The following is a 12519-nucleotide window of genomic DNA, read 5'->3' as shown; positions in this document are numbered from 1 at the left end:
TAAAAGAACGTAATCATTAATCATATATTTACAAACATTGATAGTTTTATAAATTTATATGTTTTTCTATAAATTTATTAATTTATAATGATTAATTCAAATTAATATGTAAAATAGTTTGAAGATACAAACAATATTTTATACAAACATAATTTTGTCACCGGTGTTAAATACATTTGAAGTAGAAATATCCAAATATTGGATAGAAACTATTTAATATTGTCATCATGTTACAGTCTATAGTATCCATGTTAATGTCTGAAGCTGAAAAAAAAATTGTATGCCCATGGACGTAGTATATGTGGTTATTTGAGTCTACATTAAAATAGACATATCTTTCTTTATTTTTGTGGATTAAATTTTGACGAGAAGTAAATTCTTTTGTGAAATATATAATTAAAAAAAAAGTCAAGAAAGAAATATGTCGTTGTCACTAGTGCTAAAAACATTTGTAGTAGTCGAACGATCGACAAAGTTGACAAATGTATAGTTTTTCTATTATGTAAGGGTTAATGAATTAGGAGGATAATAAGGTTTTAACTAACATATTACACCAATATGATTGTACATAAACTTTTAAAAAAGATAATAAGGTTTTAATGTTGTCAACATTTGGTTCCTAAGGTCTTTTTTTATACATATTACACCAACATATTGTTATAACCGTTTAAATAGGGGTAATAAGGTCCCTATTTTTAATATTTTTAACATTTCATCCAACTCTTTTACAATTTATATTAGTATCTAGTTAGATGGCTTCATCATTTCATCTTCTTATTTTAGTCGTTTGTAACGCCCGGTGCCTGGTATATATTTAATTTAAAATTTTATTCACTTTTATATAGAAACTCGACGAGTTGGATGCCCCAAACTCGTCCTGTAGGAATGGAATTGGACGCGGGTTATAAAGTCTACTCGACGAGTTGAGAGCTCCAACTCGACGAGTAGGACCGGCAAAATGAAACCCTAATTTTCAGGGTTTTGCACCCTATTTAAACACCTTAACCTTTATAGCCTGGCCTTATTTCCAGCCTCCATTGTCCCAAACCCTAGCCACGAAACCCTAATTCACTTTTGAGAGTTTTGAGCTATTCTTGGTGCATTTTTTGTGGTTTTGAAGAAGAAGATACTTGAAGAAGGAGCAAGGAAGTGTTGGAGAAGAATAGATCCAGAAGTCTAGCTTCATTTATGGTTCATCAGAGGTATAAAGCTCCTATCTTGTCTATAGTATGCTTAGATCTAGTTTTAGGGCATTTTCTCCATATTTTGGTCCAAGAATGTTAGTTTTTGGGAAATGGACGTCCCAAGTGAGCATACTTCCAGATCTAGGACCTTGGAGGGCTTTCATGGCATAAATGTGCAAACTTTATGGCCATTGAAGCCTCATGCAAGCTTTAGGATGTCATTTTGGCCTTTTAAGCTTCAAAAGGCCATGCATGGAGAGAAAGTCAGGGACTTTACGTGTTCATGTAGTGTCTAGGGTCAAGATCTTAGTTTGCATGCCTTAGCTTGAAATATTAATGGCTCTTGGATCAAGATCTAGATCTTTTAGAGTTATGGTTTGAGCTAAATATCTTGGGGAAGGGTATTAATGGGAAAAGTTGGAAACTTTACCCTTTTAAGGAAATTTCCAGTCTATATCTGAAGGATGGAGCTTAGATCTGAAGATTAGTGACTTAACCCATTAAAAAAGCTTAACAGACTGAAGAACTCGACGAGTTCATATAGGAACTCGATGAGTTCGAAGTGTCCTGATTCTGTAAAAGGAAGGACTCGACGAGTTCAAGATGGACTCGGCGAGCTGGGTGGGAAAGTCTCGATTCTGTTGATAGGAGGAACTCAACGAGTTATGAAAGAACTCGACAAGTTGGATCGCGATTTCATGGTTTTTTTATTTATGGAACTCAGCTAGTTGATGGACCAACTCGGCGAGTTGAGTCAACCCAAAATGTTCACTTTGACCAGAATGTTGACTTTGACTTTGACCTTAACCAAAGTTGACCCTTAAGGGGGTATGAGTATGAAAAGGTAATTAAAGGAAATCTTATATGTGTAGGAGTTTGAGTGAGACTGAATTTAGAGCCCGGGACAGTTCGGCTACTTCACAACATTTAGGTAAGTTACCTTCTAGTAGGAGTGGGTCAAAGGCACCAATGTCGACCCACTAGTAGTTGATTATAGTTTAGATGATTGTCTTTGTGATAATTGTCTGGTATGCCACTACATGTTATGCTTTATGTGATATTATGCTATGATATTATGTGATAGTGGTAGGAGGGGTAGGTTAGACCCCGTAGCCGATTAAGATAAACCGGATGGTAGGACTGGCATCTAGATACGCCTGACAGTATTTTTATGCTATGTATTATGTGGTAGTGGTATGGGTGAAATAGTCCCCATAGCCGGTTGAGATAAACCGGAAGGTAGGTCGGGCACCTAGATATGCCTAGCAGGGTAGGTCGAGCACCCAGATATGCTTGGCAAGGTAGGTCGAGCACCCAGATATGCTTGACAGGGTAGGTCAGGCACCCAGATATGCCTGACATGGTAGGTCGGGCACCCAAATATGTCTGGCAGTATGTGATTATGTGGTATGATAGGGGAACTCACTATTTGGTTTCAGGTGCTTCCTCTTCAAAGGGAAAGCAGTCGGCATGATCGCAGCGCATCACACTACATTTTCCGCACAAGGGATCTTTGGGATTTATAGTCTTATATTGTTTTATCATGACATGTTTTAACTATGGATACATTGGTTTTGATATGAGTTGATTCTATGATGTTTTCAGACAAAATGGTTTTATAATTATTAAATTAAAATTGAAATTTTGGTCGTAAATTTTGGGATGTTACAAGTTGGTATCAGAGCCTTGGTTTGAGGGATTTGGACACACCTTCGGGGGTGTCTGGACTCAAATTGAGGGTTTGGAAACTTTTTACAAAGAAAACAATTTTTCAAAAATTAAAATTAAGGGTTTTGAGAAAGAACAAGGAGTGTGATGCGTGCAATCGGCCGAGCTCAATTAAGTTTTCCCCTAGATACACATACATGTTACTATGATATATGATATGATTATGAGAACTGCGTGCTAGATTAGGGCTAAGGATCTAGGAAGGATGTCATGTATGCCTACTATATGTGTATGAGAACTGCATGCTAGATTAGGGCTGAGGATCTAGGAAGATGCCTTATGTGCTTGTTGTATGTGCTTATTGAATTGCACGATAGTACTGACTAGTCAGTGATATGATAACCTGATTAGGATATGCTTGGTTTTGGTTACTCAAATCCCGAATGATGCTTCCTTTGTGCTTTTAGGAGTCCTGGTTACCTCTATTTAACTAGTGAACAGATACGTTAAGTTACATATTATGAGGGCTAAATAATTTCAGAAGGTTAGGTCTAGCCCTATTTCGCAGCTCTTGTCTGAGTCCAACCATTGTAAGGTAGGACCTCTCATTCGAAGAATTATCTAGTCTTAGTAATAATATGTAATGGTATTCACGAGCTAGTTAGGGAGAATTAGCAGGGACTTCTGTAACGCCGATAGATCCAGGCTAGTCAATTTAGAGTCAATGGACGTCAAAAATGAGTTTTTTATGAAATATTATTTAGAATAAATAATCTTAACCAAATTTTAGAATACGTATCAAGGGTTCCGTACATATAAAGAACGCCGAAATCCGAGTTACAACGAAGAAGTTATGGCCCGTCGAAGTTTTACGGCAAAACCGGCACGACATCGGGAGACGTAAATAGTGAATTTACGATGGAGGACTTTTTAGCCTTAGAAATATAAACAAAAGTTTTAGTATACGTTAAACTAAGAACATACAAAAAAAAGAACGCCCAAATCTGACTTCTTATGAGGAAGTTATGAATTTTCTAAGATTTGGATTAACAGTGCACAACCCGAAACTCGAATTTTAGATCGAGCGGTTTTTGGCCTACGCAACCTAAATGAGAATTAAAGATCTCATTAATAGGAACTCAACGGTAAAAAGACAGACGCAAACAGAGTTCGTATGTAGAAGTTATGAATTTTACGCGGATATTAAACATTATAATCTTCTCGTACTGTTAAATTTAAGATCGGTCGAGAATTAGCCGACATAGTCAAAATGAAAGTTGTAGTTCTTATTTTTACCTACGCGTAGATATAAAGAACGTCAAAAACGAAGCTCGTATGTGAAAGTTACAGATTTTAGAAGTCGGAAGTGTGCTATGCGAAAATGGGTGATGTGGCACAATCTTGGCCATTACTTTCTCCCCAAGTCTTGCCACCAAATGGTGACATGTGGCACCAAGTTCAGCCGTATTTCACCCTATAAATAGAACCTCTCCCACCCTCATTTTCTTCACACCTTTCCCAGTCTTTCTTCTCTTTACTCTCTCTCTAGAACCTCTCTCTAGCCCCGAAACCCCCCGAAAAGCCTAAGGAACCTCCCTAGCACGAGGCGGAAGCCCCAGAGTGCTCGACGGATCCGAGAAGAAGAGCTTTTCGGCTCGGGAACGCTTCTCCAAGCAAAGCCCGGCTTTCTATAAAACCCGTTGTAAGTGAGTCACGCCTACGCTATTTTTAATATAACTTTTATTTAATTATAGTAACGTTATTAGGAACTTATAATAAGTACTTTGGCTATTATTATGTGTTATATAAGTATTGTTTAACGTTTATATAATAGTAATAATAGCTAGACTATTAATTAGTCTCGGAGAATAATAGACTAAACTCTAGTGGTAATAATACTAGGTTTCGTCGAAGGAAATTATTTTTAAGAAGCAAAGCGCTGACTGAGTTCGGAATCACCACCTTTTCAAGTGAGTGCATAGTTACTTTCATCTTACACGTTGATATGAAGTATTTTATATAAATTACGTGCCATATGTGCATATGATCTGGATACTTGCTGTCTATGTTGGATGAATGATTTTATACATGTTTTAAATGATTTAAACTATATATTTATTTTATATCTACAAATATGTCGGGATGAAACATGGGTAGATGAAATAGTTGATGTGTGATGAAATAAAATGATGAGAGATAGGTGATGATAATTAGGTGAGGATAGATAGGTGATGATGAATCGGTGATGTAGGATGAAAGATACTATAACCTTGTCCGGCAATTTGGAGATGTAGTCATCTACTAGAGTATAGATGGCGACCACGACTATTATAGACAACCCCGTGGAAACACCAACTGGCTCATAACCTGTAGGTGATGAATTACGAGTTTATGCGATATTGTAACTACGTATTCATGCGATGATACTCTAACCCCTTACTATGAATTACGAGTTCAGGCGATGTTGTAACTACGTATTCATGCGATGATACCCTAACCCTTGTTGGGCACGTATTGAGGGAGTAATCCCTGAATCAATATTGTCTATGCGATGTAGGCGATAATCCTTAGGGAGAGTCCTTAGTAACAAACATATAAGGAAATGCGATGTAAGGAGATGAGTGGTAAATATGATGTAGGAGACGACCCTTAGGATAAATCCTTAGGGAAGGTACTTAGGAATAAAGAAGATAATGGGGATGGGTAATTGGGTTAATCGTTTGATGATTAAACATAATAATTATATTATTGTGGGTTGAAAACCCTATGTACTCACCAGGTTTCCCAACCTGACCCACTCAGTTTACTTGTATCACAGGTGACGATGTGAAGTAACATTACACTGAGAGATTAAGGAGATATAGATCACTGGTGTAAATGAATATAAGTTCTGTTTATGCTTATGTTTCTGTATTGACGATGACATCCCAAATGTTTTAAAAGGAATAAAAATACATTTCTTTGGAAATGCTTTGATAATGAAATTATCATGTTTTTTTGGGAACAAATTACGCAACGTTTTTATTTAAAGAGATACTCTGATTTTTATAAATCATAAACAAAATCGGTTTTTTCTGGCTGTGAAAATGGGGATGTCACAACTTCTTATGCAGCTGATGGTGGAGAGTGGGTCGAAGATTACCCTAGGGTAAGCCTAGGATGAGATTAGTGCTGCAAGCAGTAGTAGTGAAAGGGACTTGGTGGAGTCAAGGCAATTCTTGAAGAAAGTACGAATAGATGTGGAAGGTAGTATGGGCCCGTACTACTGACAACAGAGGATCCGTACTCGAATCAAGGAGAGCCGAGATAAAACCAGGGAACTTGTAGTAAGTATAAGGTCTCTCTATATTATGTATAACTCTGATGATTGTGTGGTTTGTTTTAGAATGGTGATGACACGTCATGGAGCAGGAGGTTCAGGGTCTGGGTCAGGTTCAGGTACAGGTTCTGAGCCAGTTGATAACAAATTATGCGAGTTCATTGCATCCGAGATTACGAAAGGCACCCTTGAGGCGACCCCGATGATTTTCAGGTCGATCAAGGAATGGATCATTGAGCTAATGGAGGATCGCCTTGGGGCATTCAGGAGTGACATGGCACCTGGCCAGTCAGGGACTCGTACGCTCTCCTTTAAGGATTTCAGGGGATACGGAGCGCCATACTTCAGCGAGGTGAAGGACCCCATTATGGAGAGATGATGGATCGCAGACATTAAGTCTGCGTAGGTGACGAGCTTCTACCCTGAGGGGTTGAAGGTCAGATTTGCTGTCGGTTGCTTGAGAGAGAGGGCCAAAGACTGGTGAGAGGAAGTCATTGACACGTTGGGAGCCCCCGCCATTGTGGCTATGACCTGGTCAGACTTTGTGACTAGATTTCGAGTTGAGTTTGCGCCAGCTGTGGAAAATCAGCACCTAGCCAGGGAGTTTCTGGATATGAGACAGACGACTAAGTCAGTGGAGGAGATCACTGCCAAGTTTAGGGAGAGGGCCATACTGGTGTGTGACAACCCGAAATTTCCATTCTGTACAAACTATATCACTTCAATAGAAGTTATAGCAGTCACAGTTAATTTTCAGACTTTTTCGTGTAAGTTTAAGTAATTCAAGGTTTACACTTCAGGAAATATCAAGAGAGTGGGTGCACTAGGGTTTTGTGCAACACTGTTATTCCAACACTCTATTATATTAGAGATCATTTCGGGAATAAAAATATTTTCTACCAAAAATATCTCAGGACTATAAATAGAATTCTGAACCAAATTTATTCATTATTCGCATTTCCAACTAGAGAAAAGCCATTTTCTCTCTCACGGATCTTCGGGTTTTCATCCCAAATCATGAGTACCCCTCTCTAGTAGTGTTATATAGCTTTAAATGTGTTCATAACATAGATTAAATAGCTAAATCACTAGATTTAGGAGTTTACTCCCAAGGTGTTCTTGGGCGGTAAACTCCCGAAAGCAATGCCTAGCCTTTCCCCCGAGATATACTACTGCCTTGGACTTGTATAGGAGTGTATTAGGGACAAGAAAACATCAAAGAACCACCCAAGTTTGGGAGTTCACGGCCCAAGATGATCTTGGACCGTGAACTCCAAAATCATGCACAAAAGGGTGCTTTTAAGGCACCTAAAGCCTTAGACAATTTCTAAGAATTGTTCCCACATAAATCAAGGACATTAAACCATCAAAAACACCTTCCAAAGTGATTTTATGGCCATGAAATGGTTCTTGGGCCATAAACATGATTAAAGGGCACCAAAGTGTGTCAAAGGCCTTCATATGCTTGGAATAAAAGTCTAGAACCTATACCACTTGTGCAAGAGACTTGAAAGCATCAAAAACACCCATCCTTAAGAGTTTACGACCACAAACTCTAAGGGAAATGGCCTTAGGGCCGTAAAATCCTCAAAGGGGTGTTTTTATGCCTTAAACCCTTCCAAGAATTTAACCACCAAGTTGGAATAATTCTAGGGATCATTTGGGACTTCAAAACACAAAATATCACCAAGATGGTGAGTTCACGGCCGTAAACTCAAGAGTTTACAACCATGAACTCCATGTGTGATGGTATATGGAGAGTACACTCATATATGGGGTCCTTTGGAACCCTAAACACAAGTGCCTTGTCCCACAATAGCTTAGATGCAATCCTTAGGGCTTAAAACACTTATATAAAGTGTTTATTATGTCTAGGATGTCTTAACATTATCAATTAGTAATTTAAGACTAATTGAGTGCATATATGTGTGATTATATGTTCATTGGGATCGTAGTGTGTGTACAAGTCCTCACTTGACGCCTAACAATCCTACACCGTCCAGTTCATCCAAATCACCATCTATAGGTGAGTCCATACCCCTAATCAATGTTTTAAATGATTTTAAATGCTTTAATGGGGGGAATACAAGTAGAAAACAACATGTTATTAAATCATTTATATGTATTTTATAACTGTGTTTTCATTCAACATATTTCACATACTACAAAATGTGATGCATGAAATGGTTTTTCTATCTTAAAAATACTTTGTTATCAAATGTATTACTTTTGAAATACTTATTAAAATGACATCAAGTCATTGTTAATTATTGTTCAAAACTCTTAGATGTCGTACAAAACCATTTTTACCTTCTTGAATCAAACTATACTTATACGCATATGTTCATATATATGTTAGAGATTATAGTTTCCATCCTTCATTTAGTTTCCCACACTCTTGTGTAGCAAGGGTGTATAAACCTACTTAAACAACCAATTACCTTTCATTTAACCATCATAGGGATAGTTAGAAGATATCAAACATTATTCCTATTATAAGGAATCACACAAGAGTCAGTTCATTCATGAGTCTTTACTAGTACATTACCTGATACATGAGTACCTTTACATATGCTTACATGATACATGAACACGCTTACATGAACACATTACATGAATACCTTTACGTAGATATATCAACCTGTGTATACTTACATGAATACTTGAACCTCGGTTCATTAGGATGAATTATTAGTACCTTTAGTAAATCGTCCTGCCTATCCCCGGTCAACGGGAGTCAGTTACGGGGCTAATCATTCCTGGAACCTACTGTTCGCTACAAAGGTTAATTGGACAATCTTCGGATGTTCATTAGGTTATCTATTTCGCTTATCGCGATGTAGAGTCAGTTACGGGACTAACCATTCCTGGAACCTACTGTTCGCTACAGAGGTTAATTGGACAATCTTCGGATGTTCATTAGGTTGTTATTACTTATATTAGGATTCATTTACGGGATTAACCATTCCTGGAACCTACTGTTCGCTACAGAGGTTAATTGGACAATCTTCGGATGTTCATTAGGTTATCTATTTCGCTTATCGCGATGTAGAGTCGGTTACGGGACTAACCATTCCTGGAACCTACTGTTCGCTACAGAGGTTAATTGGACAATCTTCGGATGTTCATTAGGTTGTTATTACTTATATTAGGAGTCAATTACGGGATTAACCATTCCTGGAACCTACTGTTCGCTACAGAGGTTAATTGGACAATCTTCGGATGTTCATTAGGTTATCTATTTCTCTTACAGCGATGTAGAGCCTGTTACGGGACTAACCATTCCTGGAACCTTCTGTTCGCTACAGGGGTTAATTGAACAATCTTCGGATGTTCATTAGGTTATACCCTTTCGCTTTGGCGATGTCGTGTTAATCCTGGTAATCCAGGGATAACACTTATATGATCATACTTTTCCTGTTTACTTTATTTTGTGATACTTTCACATAAACGATGAGTTAGACTAAGTACTTTAGTACTAGTCAATAGAAGGAAAAACTATCATTTTACTTACAAAACATTCGGGTCTTGGTAGAAGACTACATCTCACACTGGTAGAAAATAAGGGATTTTCTAGGGCTTTTCATACTTTCATCAAACATTTTCATTTAAAGGTTTACATGACTTTTAAAAAAGCTTTTAGTAAGCAAGACAATGACACTTAAATACTTATGACTTCACCAGCTTTAAAGTTGGTACTCTCTTTCAAAATAACTTGTATTCTTAGGTCATCAGTAGACAGGTACGGTGGCCAGGTTTTGAGAAGACGGAGCAGACAAGTCTCGTCTTTTATTTTGATTGTATATTTTTGGTGTCTTATTACAATGAAAGAACACACATGTATTAAAACTTTACTTATAATGCAATGGATGATGTTGTTGCTTGTTTACTATTTTACACTGTTGTGATACTGTACATGACGTCCTCCACCCCTGAACGTTTTCGCCGTTCGTGGTTTTAGGGTGTGACATGGTGCCTCAGTACGCGGGGGATGAGCAGACGAAGAAAACCCGGTACCATGACATGTTGAGAGCTGACATTCGGAAATATGTCAGCTACTCGACATGCCCGACTTTAGATGACATGATAAAAAGGGCGAGGGAGAGGGAGAGGGAGATTGATATAGAGCACATCAGGAAGAGGAAGGCTAAGACTAGGCAGACAACTGGGGTTTCTGGGAAGAAACCCAAGGGATTCCACTCAAGGTCGAAGGGGCAGCAGGGTCGGAGCTGCTGTGGGAAATATGATAGGCCACACGAGGGAGTTTGTGTTGGATTAGGTGTCTATGCCCATAACTATAATTGGTATGTACTTGACCCGAGAGTAACATGGTCCATTTTGGTTGCATTCACCAGAACAATCTAATAGGATTGACATTTGAGAAAGAGGTTAGTTATTATTTATTAATATATTATAAGTATAATATATTAATGGAGAAATCATATTATTTAATTATTATTGATCAGGAATTAATTTGGAATTGATTTAGTGATCAAAAGAGACTAATTAAATTAACGGGGACTAATTGTGCAAATTAGTGATACATATGGTTTGGGCTATTGATCCATGATTGACTAGGTTTATGTGAGAGTCCATGAAGAGTTAGTCCACATGATTTATGGATCACGAGCCTAAATGTAAGAATTAGGGTTTCATATGACTCTTGGAATTCTAACACTATATATGTAACCCCTTAGAACCCAAAATCGGATGCATGTGTGACATAGCAAGGGTATAGCCGATTTTAGGGTTTCCAACCTTTCTCCCAAGTCATCCAATTGTTGGTGGTGTTTTGTGAAGCATTTGAGGCATCACACTTGATGTGTTAAGCTCTTAAAGGCCAAGTAATACAAGCTACAACAAGAGGTAATCTTCTAACTAGTTTTTTATGATTCATATATCAAGTTGCATGCTAGTTAGGCTTCATGCTTTGGAAAAATGTTTATTGCATGTATAAGTAGAGAAAACTTAGATCTGAAGCATTAGGTTTGCATGTGCACCATAGGTATGTTATAGTGCTCAAAACCCTTCAGTTTGCAGAGCTGGGGGATTGGGCTGCTATAACTGCGGCAAGACTGGGCACTTTAGCAAGGATTGCACAGCCCTACCCCCACCATTCAGACATCATACCTTATTTGCTTTCATTGCAATCAAAGGGGCCATAAAAGGCCAACTGTCTGAGATTGACATCAAGAGCGCTAGTGGTGGCGCCAGCTCCAACGATCCTGCGAATTACGGATGGCCGACAGGGCAAGATAGATGCTCCAGTGGTGAGGAGTCGAACCTTCCAGTTGACCACCGAGGAGGTGCGTGCCAGACCGGATGTGGTGACGGATATGTTTCTTCTCCCTAACTTTTATTATATGTCAATTTTGATATTTATATTATGTCTTTTTTTGTTTAGGATCGTTCCATGTGAATGGCATCCCAGTACAGGTGTTATTTTACTTGGGAGCTACCCGATCATTCGTATCTCATGCACTCAGCAAGAGGTTTGTTGAGTCTTTAGGCATGTTGGATTGTCCTTTAGAGGTCGAGATTGCGGACGACCGATCCGTCCGGGCATCAGAGGTTTACAAAGATTTTGTATTGAGGATGTATGACGAGCGTTACCTCGTGGATTTGGTTCCTATAACTTTGTGTGGGAACAAGGTCATCATACGCATGGATTGGTTGAGCCCTAATGGGGCGGTGATCGACTGCGAGCAACAGTTGGTTCGTGTCTGGTAAAAAGGTAATTTAAGGTGGCGATTAGTATATGAATAAATTAAGTTATAAATAGAACATTGCAATTACAAGGCTAAATGGTAGAAAGGTAATTAAACTTTCAAATGAAAATGCATTGAGAATATATCATATGGTATGTGGTAGAAAAAATTATTCTTTTATGACAAAATTGCAAAAATGGTCCCTGTGGTATGCATTTTTTTGGGGTTTCAGTCTAAACCTGGACTTTTTTGGATTCATGGTCCTTTTGGCATAGTTTGAACGTAGAATTGGTCCCCCGACTTAACTTCTGTTAAGTTGTTGCTGTTAACCCCTTCATGTGCCTCCCACATGAGGGTATATTTGTCTTTTTACTTATAAAGGACCATTTTTGCACCTAAAAAAATATATCCCCATTTTAAAAAAAAAATTAATAACTATTTATTTATTTTAATAATTAAAAAAATAAAAACTCTCTCTCTCTCTCTCTCTCTCTCTCTCCACACCATTGACCCAAGATTTTTGGGTTTTCAAGAACTCAAGAACAAACACTTATTTTCGTTGAAGCCGGTGGCAGAGATGAAATCCATTATTTCTTTTCAGAGCCACAAAGCCACATCACCACCATGATCGTTCATCAGA

Source organism: Lactuca sativa, chromosome 4 (assembly GCF_002870075.4).
Source record: "Lactuca sativa cultivar Salinas chromosome 4, Lsat_Salinas_v11, whole genome shotgun sequence".
Taxonomy (NCBI): Eukaryota; Viridiplantae; Streptophyta; class Magnoliopsida; order Asterales; family Asteraceae; genus Lactuca; species Lactuca sativa.
The sequence above is the reverse complement of the archived record's forward strand: the minus strand, read 5'-3'. Positions refer to the sequence as shown.